The 26,523-nt window shown below is 41.0% G+C and overlaps 1 protein-coding gene across 5 annotated transcripts in view; it reads right to left on the bottom strand.

Moving 5' to 3' along the window:
- Positions 1-26,523, bottom strand: part of LOC141370809 (metalloproteinase inhibitor 1-like) — a 56,802-nt gene that overhangs the window by 19,185 nt on the left and 11,094 nt on the right. The window contains exon 3 of one of the 5 annotated variants that reach the window (XM_073882317.1): positions 19,366-19,449. The exons of the other annotated variants lie outside the window; for them this stretch is intronic. The gene's annotated coding sequence lies outside the window, so the exon portion shown is untranslated. The remainder of the gene's footprint in view (positions 1-19,365; positions 19,450-26,523) is intronic. 5 annotated transcript variants of the gene reach the window in all.

Here is a 26,523-nt window from a genome sequence, read left to right as displayed (position 1 = left end):
TGTCCAAAAGGGTCAAAGAGAGTCTATCTTTAGAAGTCTCTCCGGAAATCTCATTGACTTGGGTTGGATCGTGTGTCCACCCTTGAACCAACCACTGTAGCCAGGAGAAAGGTCATTTAGAGTGGCCTAAGTCTATAAAGATTCACTCCGGCCTTGGAAGTGAAGTCAAGACTACTCAAGCCATAGCAGGGAGTACTTTTCCAAAGAAAGTTCAGGGTGCTGAAGCTGGTGGGAGGTGGGAATGCTGAGGAAGTGATAAACAAATGTCTCTTCTAGGGCCCAAAGAATGCTTTGATGGCAAATGTAGGTTTGGACTCAATAATGGCAGCAATGGGAAACCAGTGGGACCTTCAGATAGTTGTTTATTTTCAGATTCCTCTCTCTAAACATTGAATAAAGTAAGGATGAAGGGAAAGGAGAGATTTTAGAAGTGGGTAGAATGTTAAAAAATATATGGTAGTCCTTTTTGGAAGGGATTAAGCCAGCATTGTGTCTCGGCAAATGGAGAAGTCTAGGTTAAGTAAATCCAACACCTGAATAAATGACTGTATATGATTGGTGTGATTAGCTGGTCTAGTATTCAACAAGAAATATCTGAGTATCAAAAAAAAAAAAGCCACCTGCTCATTGCTCTTTGCATCTTCCTTATGGAATTTAGAATAAATGGATCAGTAATTCATACAGTCTTTACACAACAATTAAAAAGGAAGAGCTTCCCCAAGAGGAAGATGATGTCAGAAACACTATACTTACCTGCCTTATCACTGAGTTATCCTAAGGAATGGTAAATTAGTTAACTGTCTAAATGTTATACTTTCTCCTCAATTTAGTTTTATTAATGAAGTATAGATATGTTTTAAACAAATATTTGCAATCTGAGAGACATTAGAACACCAAAATATTAGAGCTAGTGGGGACTGGCCAGTGTGACCCATGTGATAGATGAGAAGGTGGGTTGGGAGAGAGATGTGGCAGGCCTGAGGCCACATAAAGAATAGGTGGCTAAGATACTGGTCTTCGGATAGCCAGTCTGGGACTTGAACCTCCCTGCAGATCCAGGCCTTTGTGTTTCTTTCCACCTCATGTAGGGCCTCAGCCCCTGGAAAGTGTAAGCTGAAGAAGATGCCTGGGAGTTGCTGCTCCTTTAAATGGCTTTATTAAAGTATAATTGATACACAAACCCTGCACATATTTAACGGATAAGATTTGATAAGTTTGGACATATATGTACACCTGTGAAATCATGATTCCACCCATACGAGGTACGTTAAATAGTCAAACTTATAGAAGCCAGCGAGGTTCTTGTGCATTATCCAGGGTGGGACAACACCTTTTTTGCTCACATAAAGGCACTTGTCCTCAAAAGTTGACCACTAGATGGCAGAAAAAATCCATGTACCTAATATGGAGGCACCTGTTCCTAAAATTTTGGAGTTCTGAGTCTCTCTCAAGAGACTAACTCATCTGCCTGGTGAGTATGGGGGAATTAGGGGTCGGTGCACCGCCATGTCAATTCTGCAAATCCATACCTCTCTCCAGAGTTTATTAGTTAATCTCATCCTTCTTTTCATTAAAATATATTAGAAGGAAATGATCTACTTTGAAAACTATTTTAGAAAAGGCTTGAATGACCATTAGGTAGTATTTCCTATCTCTTACTAGAATTTTCTGCATTACAGAAGAGATTATTTGACAATCCAGAGTGATGAATCGTTAACAGCTAGAGTGGTATCTGAAATATTTTTAGGCAAGGAGGAGTTCATCAGCCTCTGGAATCAAGTTAATGGAGGCAGCCAGATACTTCTAGTAATAATATTAGAAGCTTGTATTTGTTCAGCACCTACCACGTGGCCAGGCACTGTGCTAAACACTTTATATTGGTAAATTTAATATTCACAATAATCGTGAAGCAATGCATATTAAATCTGTTTTACAGAAAAGTATACAGAGGTCGAGAGTTTAATTAATTTGCTCAAGGTCATATAATTAGAAAAATGTGACTTAAAAATGTACTTAGACTGCACAGAATTAACAATATGGTGCTTGATGTTAGCATCATTTAGGGAGTAATTTCCCTGCTAGCCCTGTGACATGTATGAAAAACATCTCATCACTGGAATACTGGAAGAAGTGGATCTGGAAAACTGTTTTAGCTGTGTTACTCTGAGTAAGGATGAGCATAAATTCTTAAGGGAGCACTGTGAAATATCTAGGCTGTTAGCAGAGTATTTTAGACTAGGGACTGTTCTGCTGGTCACACGGCCTTCTGTGCAATGGAGTAGTTAAATGACACAACCTGGCTGCTTTGAGAGGCCAGTTCAGGTCTATCTTCCATTTTCTCCATAAGTAAAACACATCCAGCCTGATGTATTTCTTGGGTGTACAACTTGATGTTCAGGAATTTTGTGTAACAAGTCAGCACCCTTGGGACAGAGTGAGCTTTGTTGGAGATGTGGTGTCCCGTGTCTAGAGAATGACCCCTCTACTCACTCAGCCATGTCCTAACATTCGCTGCAGTTGTTAGGATTCTTGGTACAGAGTAAGAGAACCCAACTCTAGCCAGCTTATTTAAAAAGTGGCTATAAAATCAATTGAAATATATCTCGTGGCACACAGAATGGAAAGCAGCTGGACTTCAAGAGTTTTCGAATTAGAAACTGGAAAGATCCTGAGATCTCTTTCTCTGTCCACCTCCAGTCTCCACTTTTACTTCTCTGTACATCTTCATTATTCTTATTTCTTAGCCCTGAACTTTTCTTGCTTCTTAGTAAAAATCCTGGCCATCCACAGCTCTGAAATCCCCATGTTACATGTTCTGCAACACAAGAAAATCTGACTTCCAAATTTCTCACAAAAATACACGATTGGCTCATTCTGAGGCAATACTGTGCAAGGACATTACTTTTTCTGTCTCAGGCCATAACACGCTTTGGAAGTTTTTTGTTTTGCTTTTCCATCATGATGGGGCTGTCCTTGCTCACTTGCAGATAAGGCTGTATCAGCTCTGCTAATATAACCTGTTAATTTCAAAGGACTTTATAAGTTGGCTGTAATTCACATTCTCAGAATTGGGAAAATCTGTGTCTTTTGAGATAGAAGAGTTTCTTTTTCCTTTTAACTTTGTTTTATTTTTTCCACTAAAATATCAGAATGCTATTTTTCCAGGTGCCATGTGGCTCTCTGACAACACACAGACTGCTTTAGTTGTTTTTAATGAACGCTATCGCCAGCTGCTCAGCTGTGGCAACTTTTCTTTTAATTTTTTTTTTCATTTGTGGGAGGTGGCAGAGAGCTCCTGTAAGATACGCACGCGGAATGTCGCAGTCTGCATCACTGATGCTCTCTGGGTACCAGGAACTCTGTACTGCAGGGGGCGCCAGAACCCATCCTCTGTCTAACCATGTGCACAAGTAAAGCCCCAGGTAAAACTGTCAAGTGTCCACAACATACGTTTGGACCCCAGTTCCCTCCTTATGTTGCCCCTTTTCCCTTGAAAGCTCGCCCTTGTGTGATGAGATGTTGGGTCTGTGGAACTTGTCCGGTTGCCTAAGAACTGATAAATAGGATCCAAAGCTGAGGGAAAAGAGGCATCACAGATCAAACAACTAGAGGCGGATCTTGGATCCTCACAGAAGCCTCCAGCTGTGTCTGCTGCCTCAGTGTCATCCCTCATCCCTTCCTGCCAAGCTTATACAAACAGAAGATTTGGAAGAGGGGCAGGGGGTGCTGTGGCTCTAGCATTTAGAGATTCTCCAAGACCATCCTATATGAAGGATGCAGGCTTCAGGAACTCAGAGAAGCAATCTTTTCCCCTGGCTGGGTGTGTCTGCTCATACAGGAGACTGGCTTGAAGAGTAGGAAAGAGAACTGACACAGGCAGCAGGAAGGAAAGAAGACAGTACAGTGGAACCCAGTAATTTTGGAGGGTCAAGACATGACAAGGTCCCATGGATCAAGAAGAGTCCACTAAGAATGAACTGCTCTTGAGTAACCTTGTTGGTTTGATCTTAAAACCAATAGTTATTATGACTTTTTTAAAAAAAATTTTTGTTATGTTAATCACATTACATCATTAGTTTTTGATGCAGTGTTCCATGATTCATTGTTTGTGCATAACACCCAGTGCTCCACGCAGAACGTGCCCTCTTTAATACCCATCACCAGGCTAACCCATCCCCCCACGCCCCTCCCCTCTAGAACCCTCAGTTTGTTTTTCAGAGTCCATCGTCTCTCATGGTTCGTCTCCCCCTCCGACTTACTCCCCTTCATTCTTCCCCTCCTGCTATCTTCTTCTTTTTTTTTCTTAACATATATTGCATTTATTTGTTTCAGAAGTACAGATCTGTGATTCAACAGTCTTGCACAATTCACAGCACTCACCATAGCACATACCCTCCCCAATGTCTATCACCCAGCCACCCCATCCCTCCCACCCCCCACCACTCCAGCAACCCTCAGTTTGTTTCCTGAGATTAAGAATTCCTCATATCAGTGAGGTCATATGATACATGTCTTTCTCTGATTGACTTATTATGACTTCTTTCTTACTGCATAAATAAAAGTCAATTTCAGGTGGACTGCAGATCTAAATATGATATAGCTAAAACAATGATGATTTCAGTACACAATTTAGGAGAATGTCCCCATGACCCTGTGGCTGTCAACAATCTCTTCAAAAGGATACACTCACATGTGCTGTGTCAATGCTACACAGTGCCAGGTGTTTTACCAAGTTATGTTCTACTCCTCGCACAATCCTAGGAGGTAAGAGTAACTCTCCACTTCTGTCCAGGAAAATAAAATTCCGAATCTGAGTGGCCGTCAGCTTTGAAAACTTGACGAGCATACTATGGGAAGTCTGCTTGGAGTTCTCATCTGAGTGCTCATCTCAGCCCATGCGCTGGCTCCAGTGATATTTCTAGTTAAAATCAGGACTCTTTTCAAACAGAAGTGTTAGATATCTCAAATTAAGAGAGAACAAATCTAATATTCAATAAGTGCCTAACATGTCAGGGACTAAACTAGCTCATTTATATGCTTATTCTGTTCGATCCTTACAACAGTCCTGTGGGGCAAGTATAATTATGCCCATTTTTAGAGTTGATAGAACTGATTCAAAGAGTAAACATCCTCCCCCAGGTCACAAAGCTAGAAACCTGAGGAGCCAGGACAAGATCCAGATAGTCTCCTTCATTTATTATCCATGCAGTGAAAAGGGCATGGGTTATTTGGCTTAGAAATTTTATTTTCCTTTAAATTTCTTTATTGCTATGTTAATCACCATACATTACATCATTAGTTTTTGATGTAGCGTTCCATGATTGTGCATAACACTCAGTGCTCCATGCAGAACGTACCCACTTTAACACCCATCACCAGGCTAACCCATCCCCTCAACCCCTCCCCTCTAGAACCCTCAGTTTGCTTTTCAGAGTCCATCCTCTCTCATGGTCCATCTCCCCCTCGTTTCCCCCCCTTCACTCTTCCCCTCCTGCTATCTTCTTCTTCTTTTTTCTTAACATATATTGCATTATTTGTTTCAGAAGTACAGATCTGTGATTCAACAGGCTTGCACAAATCACAGCACTCACCATAGCACATACCCTCCCCAATGTCTATCACCCAGCCACCCCATCCCTCCCACCCCACCCCCACTCCAGCAACCCTCAGTTTGTTTCCTGAGATTAAGAATTCCTCGTATCAGTGAGGTCGTATGATACGTCTTTCTCTGATTGACTTATATCACTCAGCATAACACCCTCCAGTTCCATCCACATCGTTGCAAATGGCAAGATCTCATTCCTTTTGATGGCTGCATAATACTCCAGTGTGTGTGTGTGTGTGTGTGTGTGTGTGTGTGTGTGTGTGTACACACACATATATACACCACATCTTCTTTATCCATTCATCTGTCGATGAACATGTTGGCTCTTTCCACACTTTGGCTATTGTGGACATTGCTGCTATAAACATTGGGGTGCACGTACCCCTTTGGATCTCTACATTTGTATCTTTGTGGTAAATACCCAGTAGTGCAATTGCTGGATCATAGGGTAGCTCTATTTTCAACTTTTTGAGGAACCTCCATACTGTTTCCCAGAGTGGTTGCACCAGCTTGCATTCCCACCAACAGTGTAGGAGGGTTCCCCTTTCTCTGCCTCCCTGCCAACATCTGTTATTTCCTGACTTGTTAATTTTAGCCATTCTGATGGTGTGAGGTGGTATCTCATTGAGGTTTTCATTTGGATTTCCCTGATGCCAAGCGATGTTGAGCACTTTTTCATGTGTCTGTTGGCCATTTGGACGTCTTCTTTGCAGAAATGTCTGTTCATGTCTTCTGCCCATTTCTTGATTGGATTATTTGTTCTCTGGGTATTGAGTTTGATAAGTTCTTTATAGATTTTGGATACTAGCCCTTTATCTGATATGTCATTTGCAAATATCTTCTCCCATTCTGTCAGTTGTCTTTTGGTTTTGTGGACTGTTTCTTTTGCTGTGCAAAAGCTTTTTATCTTGATGAAATCCCAATAGTTTATTTTTGCCCTTGCTTCCCTCGCCTTTAGCGATGTTTCTAGGAAGAAGTTGCTGCGGCTAAGGTTGAAGAGGTTGTTGCCTGTGCTCTCCTTTAGGATTTTGATGGACTCCTGTCTCACGTTTAGGTCTTTCAACCATTTGGAGTCTATTTTTGTGTGTGGTGTAAGGCAATGGTCCAGTTTCATTCTTCTGCACATGGCTGTCTAATTTTCCCAACACCATTTGTTGAAGAGACTGTCTTTTTGCCATTGGACATTCTTTCCTGCTTTGTCAAAGATGAGTTGACCATAGAGTTGAGGGTCCATTTCTGGGCTCTCTATTCTGTTCTATTGATCTGTGTCTGTTTTTGTGCCACTACGATACTGTCTTGATGATGACAGCTTTGTAATAGAGTTCGAAATCCAGAATTGTGATGCCGCCAGCTTTGCTTTTCTTTTTCAACATTCCTCTGGCTATTCGGGGTCTTTTCTGGTTCCATACAAGTTTTAGGATTATTTGTTCCATTTCTTTGAAAAAAGTGGATGGTATTTTGATGGGGATTGCATTGGATGTGTAGATTGCTCTAGGTAGCACTAACATCTTCACAATGTTTGTTCTTCCAATCCATGAGCATGGAACGTTTTTCCATTTCTTTGTGTCTTCCTCAATTTCTTTTATGAGTACTTTATAGTTTTCTGAGTACAGATCCTTTGCCTCTTTGGTTAGATTTATTCCTAAGTATCTTATGGTTTTGGGTGCAATTGTAAATGGGATCAACTCCTTAATTTCTCTTTCTTCTGTCTTGTTGTTGGTGTATAGGAATGCCACTGATTTCTGTGCATTGATTTTATATCCTGCCACTTGACTGAATTCCTGTATGAGTTCTAGCAGTTTTGGGGTGGAGTCTTTTGGGTTTTCCACATACAGTATCATATCATCTGCAGAGTGACAGTTTGCCTTTTTCTTTGCCGACTTGGATGCCTTTGATTTCTTTTTGTTGTCTGATTGCTGTGGCTAGGACTTCTAACACTATGTTGAATAGCAGTGGTGATGGTAGACATTCCTGCCGCGTTCCTGACCTTAGGGGGAAAGCTCTCAGTTTTTCCCCATTGAGAATGATATTTGCTCTAGGTATTTCATAAATGGCTTTTACGATATTGGGTATGTACCCTCTATCCCTATACTCTGAAGAGTTTTGATCAAGAAAGGATGCTGTACTTTGTCAAATGCTTTCTCTGCATCTATTGAGAGGATAATATGATTCTTCTTCTTTCTTTTATTAATGTATTGTATCATGTTGATTGATTTGTGGATGTTGAACCAACCTTGCAGCCCAGGGATAAATCCCACTTGGTCATGGTGAATAATCCTTTTAATGTACTGTTGGATCCTATTGGCTAGTATTTTGGTGAGAATTTTTGCATCTGTGTTCATCAAGGATATTGGTCTGTAATTCTCCTTTTTGATGGGATCTTTGTCTTGTTTGGGGATCAAGGTAATGGCCTCATAAAATGAGTTTGGAAGTTTTCCTTCCATTTCCATTTTTGGAACAGTTTCAGAAGAATAGGTATTAACTCTTCTTGGAATGTTTGGTACAATTCCCCTGGGAAGCCATCTGGCCCTGGGCTTTTGTTTGTTGGGAGATTTTTGATGACTGCTTCAATTTCCTTAGTGGTTACAGGTCTGTTCAGGTTTTCTGTTTCTTCCTGGCTCAGTTTTGGTAGTTGATACATCTCTAGGAATGCATCCATTTCTTCCAGGTTATCTAATTTGCTGGCATAGAGTTGCTCATAATATATTTTTGTAATTGTTTGTATTTCTTTGGTGTTGGCTGTGATCTCTCCTCTTTCATTCATGACTTTGTTGATTTGGGTCCTTTCTGTTTTCTTTTTGATAAGTCTGGCCAGGGATTTATTAATCTTGTTAATTCTTTCAAAGAACCACCTCCTAGTTTCGCTGATCTGTTCTACTGTTCTTTTGGTTTCTATTTCATTGATTTCTGCTCTGATCTTTATGATTTCTCTTCTCCTGCTGGGTTTAGCCTTTATTTGCTGTTTTTTCTCTAGCTCCTTTAGGTGTAGGATTAGGTTGTGTATTTGAGACCTTTCTTGTTTCTTGAGAAAGGCTTATATTGCTATATACTTTCCTCTTAAGACTGCCTTTGCTGCATCCCAAAGATTTTGAACAGTTGTGTTTTCATTTTCATTCTTTTCCATGAATTTTTTAAATTCTTTAATTTCCTGGTTGACCCATTCATTCTTTAGTAGGATGCTCTTTAGCCTCCATGTATTTGAGTTCTTTCCGAATTTCCTCTTGTGATTGAGTTCTAGTTTCAAAGCATTGTGGTCTGAAAATATGCAGGGAATGATTCCAATCTTTTGGTACCAGTTGAGACCTGATTTGTGACCTAGGATATGATCTATTCTGGAGAATGTTCCATGGGCACTAGAGAAGAATGTGTATTCCATTGCTTTGGGATGGAATGTTCTGAATATGTCTGTAAAGTCCATTTGGTCCAGTGTGTCATTTAAAGTCTTTATTTCCTTGTTGATCTTTTGCCTAGATGATCTGTCCATTTTAGTCAGGGGGGTGTTAAAGTCCCCCACTATTATTGTATTGTTGTCAATGTGTTTCTTTGATTTTGTTATTAATTGCCTTATATAATTGGCTGCTCCCATGTTAGGGGCATAGATATTTACAATTGTTAGATCTTCTTGTTGGATAGACCCTTTAAGTAGGATATAGTGTCCTTCCTCATCTCTTATTACAGTCTTTGGTTTAAAATCTAATTTGTCTGATACAAGGATTGCCACCCCAGCTTTCTTTTGGTGTCCATTAGCATGGTAAATGGTTTTCCACCCCCTCACTTTCAATCTGGAGGTGTCTTTGCATCTAAAATGAGTCTCTTGCAGGCAGCATATCGATGGGTCTTGTTTTTAATCCAATCTGATAGCCTGTGTCTTTTGTTTGGGGCATTTAGCCCATTTACATAAGGTAACTATTGAAAGTTAGGAATTTAGTGCCATTGTATTGCATGTAAGGTGACTGTTACTGTATATTGTCTGTGTCCCTTTTTGGTCTATGTTACTTTTAGGCTCTGTCTTTGCTTAGAGGACCCCTTTCAATATTTCTAATAGGGCTGGTTTGGTGTTAGCAAATTCTTTTAGTTTTTGTTTGCCCTGGAAGCTTATCATCTCTCTTATTTTCAGTGACAGCCTAGCTGGATATAGTATTCTTGGCTGCATATTTTTCTCATTTAGTGCTCTGAATATATCATGCCAGTCCTTTCTGGCCTGCCAGGTCTCTGTGAATAGGTCTGTTGCCAATCTAATGTTTCTACCACTGTAGGTTACATCTCTCTTCTCCCGAGCTGCTTTCAGGATTTTCTCTTTGTTTCTGAGACTCGTAAGTTTTACTATTAGATGTTGGGGTGTTGACCTATTTTTATTGATTTTGAGAGGGGTTCTCTGTGCCTCCTGGATTTTGATGCCTGTTTCCTTCCCCAAATTAGGGAAGTTCTCTGCTATAATTTGCTCCAATATACCTTCTGCCCATCTCTCTCCTTCTTCTGGGATCCCAATTATTCTCATGTTGTTTTGTCTTATGGTATCGCTTATCTCTCGAATTCTGCCCTCGTGATCCAGTAGTTGTTTATCTTTTTCTCAGCTTCTTTATTTTCCATCCTTTGGTCTTCTATATCACTGATTCTCTCTTCTGCCTCATTTGTCCTAGCAGTTAGTGCCCCCATTTTTGATTGCACCTCATTAATAGCCTTTTTGATTTCAACTTGGTTAGATTTTAGTTCTTTCATTTCTCCAGAAAGGGTTTCTCTAATAACTTCCATGCTTTTTTAAAGCCCAGGTAGTATTTTTCAAATCATGATTCTGAACTCTAGGTCCGACATCGTACTAATGTCCGTATTGAGTAGGTCCCTGTCAGTCGGTACTACCTCTTGTTCTTTTTGTTGAGTTGATCTTTTCCGTCTTGTCATTTTGTTCAGAGAAGAATAGATGAATGACAGAACAAAATGCTAACAGGGTAACAACGTCCCCAGAAAATAATACTCTAAACAAATCAGAAAAGACCTGAAACCAGGGGAAAAGAAAGCAAAAGAAAGAAAAAAGAAAGAGAAAAAAAAAAAAAAGAAAAAGATAAAAACAAGCAAAAACAGAACAAAACAAAAAAAACAGAATATGATCAAATATTATCAGGCTGGTGCATAGATGAGTGCCACACACTAGATTTTGGGTATATTTTGGTCTGTTAGAAGAAAGTGCCTCCCAAAATTTTAAATAAAGAAAAACTTATATATGTACAAAAATAAGGGTTGATACGATGAAGGGATGGAATATGACTGTAAAGATGAAAAGTATAAAAAATTTATAAAAGGAATTAATAAGAAGTTGTTTGAAAAAAGAAAGAAGAGGATTTAAAAAAAAAAGAAAAAGGGGAGAGAATGCGATCAGGCTGGAGACTAGAACAAAGCCATACACTAGAGATTTAGGGTGTATTTTGATCTGTTAGAAGAAACTGTACCTCAAAATTTTAAAGAGAGAACAATTATATATATATGCCAAAAAAAGGGTAACTACTATGAAGGGATAGAATACGACTCTAATAATGAAAAATAAAAATTTTTTTTAAAAAAGGGATTGATAAGATGTTTGAAAAAGGCAAAAAAAAATTAAAAAAAAAAGTTAAAATTAATTTTAAAAGAATAAAGAACCATGGTAAAAAAGCCATGGATTCTATGTGCAGTATTCCCTTAGTGCTGGAGTTCTGCCGTCCTCACTGATTGGTAAACTTGGGCTTGGCTGTCTGTTCTTGATGATCTTCTGGGGGAGGGGCCTTTGCCGTGGTTTTCACATGTCTTTGCTGGAGGCGGAATTGCACCGCCCTTGCCGGTCCGGGCTAAGGAATCTGCTTGGGTTTGCTCTCGGGACCTTTTGTTCCCTGCAAGCTTTCGGTACAGCCTTTGAGGATGAAAGTGAAAATGGTGGCCTCCCAATCTCCGCCCCAGAGGAGCCGAGAACTCGGGGCCCCACTCCTCAGTGCGCCTCCAGAGAAAAGCAATCACTCCCGTCTCCCCGGTCTCCAGCCGCACTCCATGCTCACCTGGCCTGTGACCAAGTGTTTCTATCTCTGGCACCAGACCCAGTGTGGAGTCTCCAAACCCAGGAGATCCCTGCAGTGCGCTCCCGCGCCACTCCTCCCCGGGAAGGAAGGGGAGTCTCCCCGGCTCTGCTGCTTGTTGGGTCCCTGCTGGAGGAGCAGTGGCCCGACTGGGCCGCGGATCATGGTTTATGACAATCCCGAGCTGAGAGCCTGCGCCTTGGCTCCGTCTCTGCAGCTGGCTTCCCTGCTCCGATACCTGGGAGCTCTGCCGCACTCAGGCACCCCCGGTCTTTCTGTGACCCCGAGGGTCCTGAGACCACACCGTCCTGTGAGGGTTCTACCCCCCACCCCCCTTAGCCACTGAGGTGATGTCTCTCAGTGGAGTAGACTTCTATAAGTTCCGATTTTGTGCTCCGCGGCTCTATCACTTGACAGAAGCGGCCGACGGAGGCCCCCTCCCCCACTGTCTATCCTCCCGAATATCGTCTCGGATTCACTTCTCCGCACATCCAACCTTCCAGAAAGTGGTTGCTTTTCTGTTCAGAGAGTTGTTGCTATTCTTTTCTTCGATCTCCTGTTGCGTTCGTAGGTGTTCAGAATGGTTTGATCCCTATCCAGCTGAATTCCTGAGACCAGACGAAATCCAGGTCTCCTACTCCTCTGCCACCTTGCTCTGCCCCCTGGCTTAGAAATTTTTCAGAATATATGCTTACCCACTGTTGGCCTCCACTATGGGATAATCTTAAGTTTCCTTTACATGGAACCATAGGGTTTCCATGTTCTTCCTTTTCAATAGCCTGTCAAGTGGTTATTTTCCAATTATACTGAGAGATGTTTGGGGCTAGAGTCATTTGGCTTTTGGAAATTTTTGCTTAATGATTTTAAATGGAATGTCTAGCTACAGGACTATGGATGGTCTGTGCTTGATATTTGAGTAGTGATCCATGCTTCCTTCAAAAACTTTAAAAAATTTAAATTTTCAATTTCATCAGATTCATAGAATTGGAAAAATATATGGAAAAGTACTATGGGGCATGATAATATTTGTTTTGTTGTTTCAGGAATTTTTTTTTATTGTCCAAATTTTTTTTTCCAAAAAAAAAAAAGGTTCAGAAGCAAAGAGAATATCAGTGATGAAGACCACTCATCCCACTCTTTGACTCAAACCTTTATATTTTTTGCCTTCCCCTATTCTTCTTCTAGATTATACACAAACTTTTCTGTGAAATCTGTTTTTCACTCAGCCTTCCCTCCACCTCTGCGCCCCGCCCCCCGCAAGCGCTGAAGACTTAAGAAGTAGATGTTGCTATTGCTGGCTTGAAGATCGAGGGGGCCATGTGCAAGTTTTGAGAAGGAAATGAATTCTGTCCCTTCTCCCCTCCTTTAACCAGGAATTGCAGCACTGAGAGTGGACCTGACGGGCAGTGATTGCCACCTCTGTGGGACAGTCTCAGAGGCAGTATCACAAACTAACCTCAGAGTGATGCTGGAGCAGTAGGTGAAACCAGAATGCCCAACCTCGGAGGTGACAGACCCAGCCATGACTTTACTAGAAAATAGCCATACATCACAGTAGGATAAACCCATCCATGACATTTTTAGGAAATAACCATATAACCTTATCTTGTATTTCACATTATTTTAGGTGTTTACTTAAAAGTCATGAGTTAGTGCTGCTTCTCTGAGATGGAGAATCAAAGAATAGTAAGGTATTATCTTGGATGGTGAATCGAAGAATAATAAGGTAATTAGTTGCTGAAATATTTATTTAGCATGATGGGATCTAGTCATGAGAAGTTTAGAAACTTGGGGGGTGGTGATAATCTGTAAAATTGGTAAGGTTCTTCCAACTTTAGCTTAGCTCAGGGAGAAATATGGCAGCATCACCTGGAAGGAAGACAAACAAGTCACAGAATGCCTGGCGGGGATTATAATGGCTATCCCTGGATCCAGAAACTTCAGGCAGCAGGACCTGGCAGAATATGTCACGTCTATGGTGTCTGTGCCAGATAGAGAACAATGCCTTCCTAATGCCACACAGCTTTATTCTTATGAGTGGGAACTGGAGTTAAGTTTTAAAAAGTAGTACCTAATATACCACTTGTTGGTTTAAGGTACTTATCCTTGAGGGGGGGGCGGGGGGTCTGTCTCTTTAACTGTTGTTTCATGTTATATAAGAACAAGGTTATCTTTGGTTAAAGTTAAGAACTTTATTATTTTTTTTACTTAAATGAATTTTATTAAATGGTAAAAATAATAGCAAAGAAACAGGAAGATCTAACGGAATTAACTGTGGGTTGAAATCAGATACGTTTTAGGCTTTGAAACCTTGATTTGCCACTTCTTAGCTGGATGACTGTAGTCAGAGCACCTAATTATTGTGGTTTTCAGCCTTCTTTTTTTCTTAAAACTGGGATAATGATATCTAACTTTCAAGGATGTTGTGAAAAACAAATGAAATAATAAATGCAAAACCCTAGTTTAGTGCTTGAAACTTAGTATGCAACCAATAAACAATTCTGTGTAAATGAGTATTACTTCAGTCTCTTGGTTACACACATCAAGGGAGTTATATTTACCTGAGTCCTTCTTCCCTGGCTGGCAGCAACCTTTCTAATCAAAACAGAACATACGGGTATAGAGTGCATGAAAAAACAATTTCTTGCTAACTTATTTTTGTAAATGCAAGGTATTTTAGTAACAGCAAACCCACTACTCATGGCTGCAACACTTACATGAAGTTTCTCCCCTTCCCATCATAAAATGCTAGAGATTTATATTGAATAACAGAATTAAGGAGAGACCATGACCATGTCTTTAAAACCTCCACATAGGAAGAAAACTGAGAACCCACTGGGAAGAAAAAAAGCCCCTTCCGACCCTTTAGCTCAGTGAACCAGATGAAGCCACCAGTATTCTCCCTGAGTAACAAAAATAGTTGAAGTTGCATATGCACGTCATGAGAAAACAGGTGCTTCTTGGCGGTTAAAATTTATCTTCTTTAAAGGTAATTCAGAGAGGTGTGGCTTTAGGCACGACATCAAAACGGTTTCTCAAGGGACAGCTCGAGTGAAAACTCACTGTAGTAGTGTTTACAAAGTGAAAGGCTGGGGAGAGCCAGGCCATCCCATCCCTTTAAACTCCCATTTCCCAGAGCTCAGCCCCGCCCCCAGCAAGGAGGTGAGGTCTGCAAGAACTGGTGGGACTCAGCTCCATGATCAATGGAGCAAGCCAGGGAACAGCACGATGCTAGTTTCTTACAAATACAAAGCTGACGGCTGCCTTACAACCAATTCATCTCTATTCCAACCTATTCCTGGTGATACTAATATTTGTAACCAGGGATAAAGGTTCTTAAATACTTTTTACAGCATTTCACTGTTTTGCTGAATTAGGATAACAACAGAGAGGAGGGCTGTGGCTGCAAAGAATGGAAAATGACTCTGCATAGTTCAAATGCAAAGGGAAGTTATTTCAAGACTATTGGGTAGCTCATCAGATCAAAGGAAGAATTGAAAATCAATCAAGCACAGTAGCAAGGCAGATCTAAGAACCCAGCAGCAGGAGTGATCAGTGATATATGGATGGTGTAGATCTACCTCCACTCCCATGGTGTGTCATCCCTCTTAAGACTCAAGTCCTGGGAAAGGGAGCTGAATTATCCTGAATGTCCAGTGGGGAGGGGAAGAGTATAGGGCACCACGACTGACGCAACCAAAGATGTTGATCAGTTTTGCAAAGAAAAACCAGAGCGATGTTAGTTAAAGAATACTGAAGTATTCTGGGCAGGCAAAGCTTGTCTCCACAAGTCACATCACTCTGGCAGGTAATGATTTTACCTGGAGTAAAGCTTTCCCAGTAAATCAGTTGCTAATGATGAGTGAAGTAGAACAGCAGCTAATCATCTGACCGACACCTCAGTCCTATTAGAGCTCAGGAACAGGAAGCACTTTGGCATAGATGATTTTACAAAAACAGGAAACAGCAAGAAAGAAGAGGAAGGAGGGAAAGGGGGAAGGAGGAAGGCCCAGTGACTGGCATCAAAGCTACCATAACCCAGTGAGGGCCGGGGGTGGGTGGGGTAAAAGATGTTGACAGCCCTTGCATCTTCCCTGTGCGCAACGTGCTTCACACAGTTCTATTGTCACGTCACATGGCACCCGGAAGAACATGCAGGTAGAGCCTATCCCCAGAAAGAAAATCTGTCTTCTAGATCAGCACTGCCTAAAAGAAATAGAAGGCCAACCACGTTAAGTAATTTTAAATTTTTTAGTCAGGCACACTAAAAGTAAAAAGTAACAGGTGAAATTACTTTTAATAATAAATTTTGATTCATTACATCCAAAATATTATCAGGTCAACATGCAATCAATGCAAAATATGAATGAGTTATGTTACCTTCCCTTCACACTGAATCTTTGATATCTGGGGTGTATTTTATACTGATAGCACATCTCAGTTGGGACTAGCCACCCTCCAATAGCCACATGTGGCTACCATACATGGGACAATGGAGGCTTAGAAGATTCTAGCATTCTGGCTTTGCTTTGAAACATCACAGTAATTGAACGATTATTGTACAATTCTACAATTGTATCCGGGGTGTGTAAGGATGGGGTGCTTTGGTTTTCTTTCATTTTAAGCATTCGTAAAGGCAAACACACTTTATTTCCGTTGCATGTTTCCCAAGCTAGGATGTTTTGTTTTTGTTCTGATTTCCAGCTGCAATTTTTTCCAATCCTGTTCTGAGAAGTCAATGTTCTGTGAAACTTCAACAATTGTTTCTTGGAGACAAAAGAGAAGACTCCCACACAGGAACATGAGGCCACATAAGGCTAACTAACTTGCCCAAAAGGCTGAGTGGCGGCAGAGCTGGGATGGGAGCCTTATCTGCCTCATCCAGAGGGACCCTGAGCTTCACCCTGCATCAGACTGGCTGGTGTCTGACCAGGCCAATTTCTCTAAATCCCCATTTCCTTGCTATTGACTTCGGTGTGTAGCTTACTGCTCTCTGAATCTCCAGGTGAGGATAGAGGTGGTCAAAAGAATAGGTGCCCTGCTTGAGATTAGGGGAAAGAGAAAGCTGCCTGTGTCTTCCCTCTTCAGAACCACCTTAGTCTACTCTCTACAAAGGTAGACTCCATGGTCTAATGACTAAGTGTTTGATGATGCACTTTGGAAGCTTCATTCTCTTGGTTTCAGGGAAGCCATCGGAGAGGCACAAGAGGGCCTGGAGAATGACTCTGTTTTTTGTTTTTTTAATAAATTACTTAACATATAGTGTATTATTAGTTTCAGAGGTAGAGTTTAGTGATTCATCAGTTGCATGTAATACCTAGTGCTCATTATGTCCAGTGCTCTCCTTAATGCCCATCACCCAGTTACCCCATTCCCCCACCCACATCCCCTCCAGCAACCCTCAGTTTGTTTCCTATAGTTAAGAGTCTCTTATGGGTTTTTTTGTTTCATTTATTTATTTGACAGAGAGAGAGACAGCGAGAGAGGTTAACACAAGCAGGGAGCCCAACGCAGGGCTCAATCCCAGGACCCTGGAATCATGACCTGAGCCGAAGGCAGAAGCTTAACAAGTGAGCCACCCAGGCGCCCCAAGAGTGTCTAACGGTTCGTCTCCCTCTCTGATTTTCTTATTTTTCCTTCCCTTCCCCTATGTTCATCTGTTTTGTTTCTTAAATTCCATATATAAATGAAATCATGTAATATTTGTCTTTCTCTGACTTATTTCACTTAGCGTAATACCCTCTAGTTTCATCCACATCGTTGCAAATGGCAAGATTTCATTCTTTTTGATGGCCAAGTAATATTCCTGTGTGTGTGTGTGTGTGTGTACCATATCTTCTTTATCCGTTCATCTGTCAATGGACACCAGGGCTCTTTCCATATTTTGGCTATTGTGAACATTGCTGCTATAAACATTAGGGTGCATGTGCCCCTTCCGATCATTATGTTTCTATACTTTGGATAAATGCCTAGTAGTGAGATTGCTGGGTCGTAGGGTAGCTCTATTTTCAACTGTTTGAGAAACCTCCATACTGTTTTCCAGACTGGCTGCACCAGCTTGCCTTCCCACCAACAGTGTAGGAGGGTTCCCCTTTCTCTGCATCCTCTCCAACATCTGTTGTTTCCTGAGTTGTTAATTTTAGCCATTCTGATTGGTGTGAGGTGGTATCTCGTTGTGATTTTCATTTGTATTTCCCTGATGCCAAGTGATGTTGAGCATGTTGGCCATTTGTATGTCTTCTTTGGAGAAATGTCTGTTCACGTCTTCTGCCCATTTCTTGACTGGATTATGAGAATGACTCTGTTCTTATAGGGCTCATTTGGCTCATTAGTAGCACTCTTCCAACTCATATGCTGATGTGGATCATCTGCAGTGTTTTTAAACTGTAGCTTTTTTTTCTCATTATGACAATAGTACATGCTTAATGGAGAAAATCCGGGAAAAAACAGGTCTGAATCACAAACATAAACAAATGAAAGTAACCTGTATTCTTAGCAGTCAGGAAAGAAGGGCTCAAAATTTTGAATTTTGATATATTTCCTTCTGATATTTTTTCAAAATAAATGCATATGACATATACAGTTTGCAGTTTTAACGGGATTATACCGTACAATTTGTTTTATAACCTACTTATTTTTGCCCTTTGTCTCATTGAGTCCTGTGGGTAGACTGTGGTTTCCAGTCTTCCTCCTGGGCTGCTGAGATTGCTTTACACAAGTCCTTTCCCACTGGCCTCATGATCTAGCTAAGGCTGGACCCAGTGCTCTAGGTCTCCATGGACAGAAAGCCTTCATTAGCTACTCTGACTCTTGCTTGATTCCCGGAGGAGCCCCAGAATGGAGTATTCCAATAGGTTAATTTTTCTAAATATACAAAAACTTGCTTTGGCCTGCCAAACAGCTCCAAATACAGCTGGAAGTACGTCTAAGGGCTTCTGTGGGTTTGGAAGAAGGGTGTTTACAACTCCGGGGCTTCAGAGGGTGTGTTAGAAGAGAACACCGAGTGTAACACATGTGAGTAAGGGCGAATTCTCAGCCCAATTTGTGGTAGGCAGACATGTTACATGAAATGTAGGATGCTGCCACCTAGCCAGCCCATGCCTGGTCCTCTCCACCCCCAATGCCCACGCCAGCAGTCCCAAGGGAGGCTTAGCTTTCCCCTCTAAGAACCATTAGATGGGCCTTGAGAGGAAGAGTTGGTTGTCCAGGTGGTATGTGTGGGGGCAAGGGGCAGTGACGGTGATGCATGTCTGCCCCTATAAGTTGATGTTCCCGTTCACCAGGTACATTTGGCTAGACCAAAAATTCCCCTTCTGCTGAGGGAGAGACCTTTTGTTTCCTTCTCCTAAGAATCAGGAAGCAACTGATTATCTTTTCACACTAACAAGCACCAGGAAGCAGTAAACATTTCTTTTACTAGTTTTCTTATGGATACATTTGTTGACCTACTCCCCAAATTCATCATAACTTGTGCTGACAACAGCAAGAGAGAAGCAAGGGGAGAGAGATTTTTCCAACTGCTAACACATGAATAATGGCATCTCTATTTTTCCTTTACTTAAAAAATAAAATGTACTGTCTACAAATACTGAAGATGACAGGAGTGTATGCATAGATAATTATATGAATTTAGCTATCCACTTGTCTAGGGAAATCAGCTGTTTCAAAGAAGATTAAAAAACCATGCTTTTCTCAGAGTACTTTTCTCCCATTGATCACCTTCTGATTGTTGACAGCGAGATTTGCCAATTTCTTTTTCCCAGAAACTTTGTGCTCACGTCAGGATTCTCTCCAGCAGTGTTCCTGCAAAGGTATTGATTGTTCTTTCCCTCAGTAAAAGAACATCCAAGCCCACCATCAGCGAGGCCACTATAGCTCTAGAATGACCAAACATTCTGCCATTTACACACTATGTGGTTCTGAGCAAGTCACACCAACTTCATGAGCCAGACTCCTCACCTGCAAGATGGGGATGAAGCTCTCTACCTCACCGGGGTGTGGTGTGTACAAAATGAGTCCTGATTGTGAGTGCAGAGAAAAGCAACAGTATTACTGTTGTCCTCTCCCCCAGAGCAGAAGGATAATAACAGTCCCTAGCCAGTTATGAGCATGCGATATGTGCCAGGCATCTAAACTGCTTGTTCTTGTTTAATCCTTGGAACTTCAGAACAATGTGATGAGGTGAGCATTACAAAGTCACTCTGTAGCTGAGAAAAATGAGAGATTTAGGGATTCTTTTCATTACAAATGAAAGAGCCAGAATGTGAGGTCTGATGAATGGATCATCTCCAGTACTGTACCAGAGTTCTTCCTTCTAGGGAAGTCTTGTTTTCTGATACATCCTAAACAAGTGTGTGTGTGTGTGTGTGTGTGTATTTTACCACTTGGAGTAAAAGATGAGTAAACATTAGGCACAGAAATACTCCTCTTTCCCCATAAGGAGACACTGCTGTGCTGTTTCCCTCATCTCTGCACTACAGAGCAGGTGGAAACCAAGCACTGTCCTAGGTTCCTTTGTCATGGCGGAAGGCTCCCTTCCAGAAAAGAAGAAGCCAGAGGGCTGGGCGCCTGAGCATCCTCTGCCCTTCAGGGGCATCTGACCACTCAGTCCCTTGCTATACAAACTTAGAAGCTCACTGGAGAGGTGGTATCACCCCCTGCAAGCGGCATCTGGCCCCATGCCCACTCAGAGAGTGGTGAGGTAGCCCTGGGAGATGGTCCTTCTCCACCTTATCAACACATACTGCCTGACAGCTGCCGCTGCTTCTGAAAACAGCCTATTTATTTTCATTACTTTACTAACACATGGTTCTCTCTCTGCCACAACAATGCTCTGTGAACCTTTTCTTTGAATCCCTGAATTCGTTCTTGGGCTAGGTTCTGTGCTAGAAGCTGGGGACTCAGTGGTGGCCCAAACCGGCTGCACGAGGAGTGTCATACTCTGATCAGGAGAAAAGACATTACACAACACATCCCAAATTAGTATTTGTCGGAGGTCTCTGTGCAGGTAAGAGAAGTACAGAACACTATGCAGACACAAGACCAGGGCCACACAGATCCTCAGAGCCTCACTTTCCTCATCTTTAAAACTGGTACTACAATTTCTTGTCCTGCCGATAATACCAGATTGTTCTGAGAGTCAAATTATAAAATAAAGTGCTTTGCAACTTTTAAATGTCGTATAAAGACATTTTTTAAAAAATTTTTTTATTGTTATGTTAATCACCATATATTACATAATTTGTTTTGGTGTACTGTTCCATGATTCATTGTTTGTTCATAACACCCAGTGCTCCATGCAGAATGTGCCCTCCTCAATACCCATCACCAGGCTAACCCATGCCCCCACCCTCCTCCCCTCCAGAAATCTCAGTTTGTTTTTCAGAGTCCATCATCTCTCCTGGTTCGTCTCCCCCTCTGACTTAGTCCCCTTCATTCTTCCTCTCCTGCTATCTTCTTCTTTTTCTTTTTTCTTAAAATATGTTGCATTATTTGTTTCAGAAGTACAGATCTGTGATTCAACAGTCTTGCACAATTCACAGCACTCACCGTAGCACATATCTTCCCCAATGTCCATTACCCAGCCACCCCATCCCTCCCACCCCCAACCACTCCAGCAACCCTCAGTTTGTTCCTGAGCTTAAGAATTCCTCATATCAGTGAGGTCATATGATACATGTCTTTCTCTGATTGACTTATTTCACTCAGCATAACACCCTCCAGTTCCATCCACGTCGTTGCAAATGGCAAGATCTCATTCCTTTTGATGGCTGCATAATATGCCATTGTGTATATATACCACATCTTCTTTATCCATTCATCCGTCGATGGACATCTTGGCTCTTTCCACCGTTTGGCTATTGTGGACATTGCTGCTATAAACATTGGGGTGCACGTACCCCTTTGGGTCCCTACATTTGTATCTTTGGGGTAAATACCCAGTAGTGCAATTGCTGGATCGAATGGTAGCTCTAATTTCAACTGTTTGAGGAACCTCCATACTGTTTTCCAGAGGGGTTGCACGAGCTTGCATTCCCACCAACAGCGTAGGAGGGTTCCCCTTTCTCCACATCCCCGCCAACATCTGTCGTTCCCTGACTTAATTTTAGCCATTCTGACGGGTGTGAGGTGGTATCTCACTGAGGTTTTGATTTGGATTTCCCTGATGCCGAGCGATGTTGAGCACTTTTTCATGTGCCTGTTGGCCATTTGGATGTCTTCTTTGGAAAAATGTCTGTTCATGTCTTCTGCCCATTTCTTGATTGGATCATTTGTTCTTTGGGTGTTGAGTTTGATAAGTTCTTTATAGATTTTGGATACTAGCCCTTTATCCGATATGTCATTTGCAAATATTTTCTCCCATTCTGTCGGTTGTCTTTTGGTTTTGTGGACTGTTTCTTTTGCTGTGCAAAAGCTTTTTATCTGGATGAAATCCCAATAGTTCATTTTTGCCCTTGCTTCCCGTGCCTTTGGTGATGTTTCTAGGAAGAAGTTGCTGCGGCTGAGGTCGAAGAGGTTGCTACCTGTGTTCTCCTTTAGGATTTGGATGGACTCCTGTCTCACGTTTAGGTCTTTCAACCATTTGGAGTCTATTTTTGTGTGTGGTGTAAGGCAATGGTCCAGTTTCATTCTTCTGCATGTGGCTGTCCAATTTTCCCAACACCATTTGTTGAAGAGACTGTCTTTTTTCCACTGGACATTCTTTCCTGCTTTGTCAAAGATAAGTTGACCATAGAGTTGAGGGTCCATTTCTGGGCTCTTGATTCTGTTCCATTGATCTATGTGTCTGTTTTTGTGCCAGTACCATACTGTCTTGATGATGACAGCTTTGTAACAGAGCTGGAAGTCCGGAATTGTGATGCCGCCAGCTTTGCTTTTCTTTTTCAATATTCTTCTGGCTATTCGGGGTCTCTTCTGGTTCCATACAAATTTTAGGATTATTTGTTCCATTTCTTTGAAAAAAGTGGATGGTATTTTGATGGGGATTGCAGTGAATGTGTAGATTGCTCTAGGTAGCATTGACATCTTCACAATGTTGGTTCTTCCAATCCATGAGCATGGAACGTTTTTCCATTTCTTTGTGTCTTCTTCAATTTCTTTCCTGAGTATTTTATACTTTTCTGAGTACAGATCCTTTGCCTCTTTGGTTAAATTTATTCCTAGGTATCTAATGGTTTTGGGTGCAATTGTGAATGGGATCGACTCCTTGATTTGTCTCTCTTCTGTCTTGTTGTTGGTGTATAGGAATGCCACTGATTTCTGTGCATTGATTTTATATCCTGCTACTTGACTGAATTCCTGTATGAGTTCTAGCAGTTTTGGGGTGGAGTCTTTTGGGTTTTCCACATACAGTATCATATCATCTGCAAAGAGTGAGAGTTTGACTTCCTCTTTGCCGATTTGGATGCCTTTGATTTCTTTTTGTTGTCTGATTGCTGTGGCTAGGACTTCTAATACTATGTTGAATAGCAGTGGTGAGAGTGGACATCCCTGCCGCGTTCCTGACCTTAGGGGAAATGCTCTCAGCTTTTCTCCATTGAGAATGATATTCGCTGTAGGTTTTTCATAGATGGCTTTTATGATATTGAGGTATGTACCCTCTATCCCTATACTCTGAAGAGTTTTGATCCAGAAAGGATGCTGTACTTTGTCAAATGCTTTTTCTGCATCTATTGAGAGGATCATATGATCCTTGTTCTTTCTTTTGTTAATGTATTGTATCACGTTGATTGATTTGCGGATGTTGAACCAGCCTTGCAGCCCAGGGATAAATCCCACTTGGTCGTGGTGAATAATCCTTTTAATATACTGTTGGATCCTATTGGCTAGTATTTTGGTGAGAATTTTTGCATCCATGTTCATCAAGGATATTGGTCTGTAATTCTCCTTTTTGATGGGATCTTTGGTTTTGGGATCAAGGTAATGGTGGCCTCATAAAATGAATTTGGAAGTTTTCCTTCCATTTCTATTTTTTGGAACAGTTTCAGGAGAATAGGTATTAATTCTTCTTTAAATGTCTGACAGAATTCCCCTGGGAAGCCATCTGGCCCTGGGCTTTTGTTTCTTGGGAGATTTTTGATGACTGCTTCAATTTCCTTAGTGGTTATAGGTCTGTTCAGGTTTTCTATTTCTTCCTGGTTCAGTTTTGGTAGTTGATACATCTCTAGGAATGCACCCATTTCTTCCAGGTTATCTAATTTGCTGGCATAGAGTTGCTCGTAATATGTTCTTATAATTGTTTGTATTTCTTTGGTGTTGGTTGTGATCTCTCCTCTTTCATTCATGATTTTGTTGATTTGGGTCATTTCTCTTTTCTTTTTGATAAGTCTGGCCAGGGGTTTATCAATCTTGTTAATTCTTTCGAAGAACCAGCTCCTAGTTTCGTTGATCGGTTCTACTGTTCTTTTGGTTTCTATTTCATTGATTTCTGCTCTGATCTTTATGATTTCTCTTCTCCTGCTGGGTTTAGGCTTTATTTGTTGTTCTTTCTCCAGCTCCTTTAGGTGCAGGGTTAGATTGTGTATTTGAGACCTTTCTTGTTTCTTGAGAAAGGCTTGTATTGCTATATACTTTCCTCTCAGGACTGCCTTTGCTGTATCCCAAAGATTTTGGACAGTTGTGTTTTCATTTTCATTGGTTTCCATGAATTTTTTTAATTCTTCTTTAATTTCCTGGTTGACCCATTCATTCTTTAGTAGGATGCTCTTTAGCCTCCATGTATTTGAGTTCTTTCCAACTTTCCTCTTGTAATTGAGGTCTAGTTTCAAAGCATTGTGGTCTGAAAATATGCAGGGAATGATCCCAATCTTTTGGTACTGGTTGAGACCTGATTTGTGACCTAGGATGTGATCAATTCTGGAGAATGTTCCATGGGCACTAGAGAAGAATGTGTGTTCCGTTGCTTTGGGATGGAATGTTCTGAATATGTCTGTGAAGTCCATTTGGTCCAGTGTGTCATTTAAAGTCTTTATTTCCTTGTTGATCTTTTGCTTAGATGATCTGTCCATTTCAGTCAGGGGGGTGTTAAAGTCCCCCACTATTATTGTATTGTTGTCAATGTGTTTCTTTGCTTTTGTTATTAATTGCCTTATATAATTGGCTGCTCCCATGTTCGGGGCATAGATATTTACAATTGTTAGATCTTCTTGTTGGATAGACCCTTTAAGTAGGATATAGTGTCCTTCCTCATCTCTTATTACAGTGTTTGTTTTAAAATCTAGTTTGTCTGATATAAGGATGGCCACCCCAGCTTTCTTTTGGTGTCCATTAGCATGGTAAATGGTTTTCCACCCCCTCACTTTCAATCTGGGGGTGTCTTTGGGTCTAAAATGAGTCTCTTGCAGACAGCATATCGATGGGTCTTGTTTTTTAATCCAATCTGATAGTCTGTATCTTTTGATTGGGGCATTGAGCCCATTTACATTCAGGGTAACTATTGAAAGGTATGAATTTAGTGCCATTGTATTGCCTGTAAGGTGACTGTTACTGTATGTTGTCTGTGTTCCTTTCTGATCTTTGCTGCTTTTAGGCTCTCTCTTTGCTTAGAGGACCCCTTTCAATATTTCTTGGAGGGCTGGTTTCATGTTTGCAAATTCCTTTAGTTTTTGTTTGTTCTGGATGCTTTTTATCTCTCCTTCTATTTTCAATGACAGCCTAGCTGGATATAGTATTCTTGGCTGCATATTTTTCTCGTTTAGTGCTCTGAAGATATCTTGCCAGTCCTTTCTGGCCTGCCAGGTCTCTGTGAATAGGTCTGTTGCCAATCTAATATTTTTACCATTGTAGGTTACATATCTCTTCTCCCGAGCTGCTTTCAGGATTTTCTCTTTGTCTCTGAGACTCGTAAGTTTTACTATTAGATGTCGGGGTGTTGACCTATTTTTATTGATTTTGAGAGGGGTTCTCTGTGCTTCCTGGATTTTGATGCCTGTTTCCTTCCTCACATTAGGGAAGTTCTCTGCTATTATTTGCTCCAATATACCTTCTGCCCCTCTCTCTCTTTCTTCTTCTTCTGGGATCCCAATTATTCTAATGTTGTTTTGTCTTATTGAATCACTTATCTCTCGAATTCTGCCCTCCTGATCCTGTTGTTGTTTCTCCCTCTTTTTCTCAGCCTCTTTACTTTCCATCATTTGGTCTTCTATATCACTGATTCTCTCTTCTGCCTCATTTATCCTAGCATTTAGTGCCCCCATTTTTGATTGCACCTCATTAATAGCCTTTTTGATTTCGACTTGGTTAGATTTTAGTTCTTTTATTTCCCCAGAAAGGGTTTCTCTAATAACTTCCACGTTTTTTTGAAGCCCAGCTAGTATCTTTAAAGTCATGATTCTGAACTCTAGGTCCGACATCGTACTAATGTCCGTATTGAGTAGGTCCCTGGCTGACGGTACTACCTCTTGTTCTTTTTGCTGAGGTGATTTTTTTCGTCTTGTCATTTTGTCCAGAGGAGAATAGATGAATGAGAGAACAAAATGCTAACAGGTTTACAACGTCCCCAGCAAATATACTGTATACAAATCAGAAAAGACCTGAAACCAGGGGAAAAGAAAGGGAAAGAAAGAAAAAAGAAAGAGAGGAAAAAAAAAAAGATAAAAACAAAAACAGAACAATACAAAAAAAAGCAGAATGTGATCAAATATGATCAGGCTAGTGCATAGATCAGTGCCACACACTAGATTTTGGGCGTATTTTGGTCTGTTAGAAAAAAGTGCCTCCTAAAATTTTAAAGGAAGAAAGACATATATGTACAAAATAAGGGTTGATACAATGAAGGGATAGAAGATGACTGTAAAGATGAAAATTATAAAAGATTTTATAAAAGGACTTGATAAGATAAGAAGTTGTTCGAAAAAAGAAAGAAGATTTAAAAAAAAA

This window comes from Callorhinus ursinus, unplaced genomic scaffold, assembly GCF_003265705.2.
Source record: "Callorhinus ursinus isolate GAN/ISIS: 27379988/994484 unplaced genomic scaffold, GSC_fseal_2.0 scaffold46, whole genome shotgun sequence".
NCBI lineage: Eukaryota > Metazoa > Chordata > Mammalia > Carnivora > Otariidae > Callorhinus > Callorhinus ursinus.
This window is presented reverse-complemented; position numbering and strand designations above follow the sequence as displayed.